The following is a 367-nucleotide window of genomic DNA, read 5'->3' as shown; positions in this document are numbered from 1 at the left end:
TTACATCATCACCTGCTTTAGAGAATTTCTATACAACTGTACTAAACAATACAATCTGAAAAATTAGCATAATTATGAATAAATAATAGGCCAATGAAACAAAATGATTATTCCAGATATAGACTGACACAATTATGGTCAAATGTTTTTCAATAAAGGCCAAAAGGCAATTTAATGGGAAAAGGATAGTTTTCTAACAAATAATAAATAATATCAGAACTACTTAGGAGACATGAATATGGAAAAAAATAAACCAGAAGCCTATTTATCTCATACCAAACAAAAAAATTAATTGGAGTTGAATTATAGATTCAAAGATAAAGGTTAAACAATAACATTTCTAGGAGAAAACATACAGAATACTTTT

Source organism: Propithecus coquereli, unplaced genomic scaffold (genome assembly GCF_000956105.1).
Source record: "Propithecus coquereli isolate 6110/MARCELLA unplaced genomic scaffold, Pcoq_1.0 Scaffold198, whole genome shotgun sequence".
Lineage (NCBI taxonomy): Eukaryota > Metazoa > Chordata > Mammalia > Primates > Indriidae > Propithecus > Propithecus coquereli.
This window is presented reverse-complemented; position numbering follows the sequence as displayed.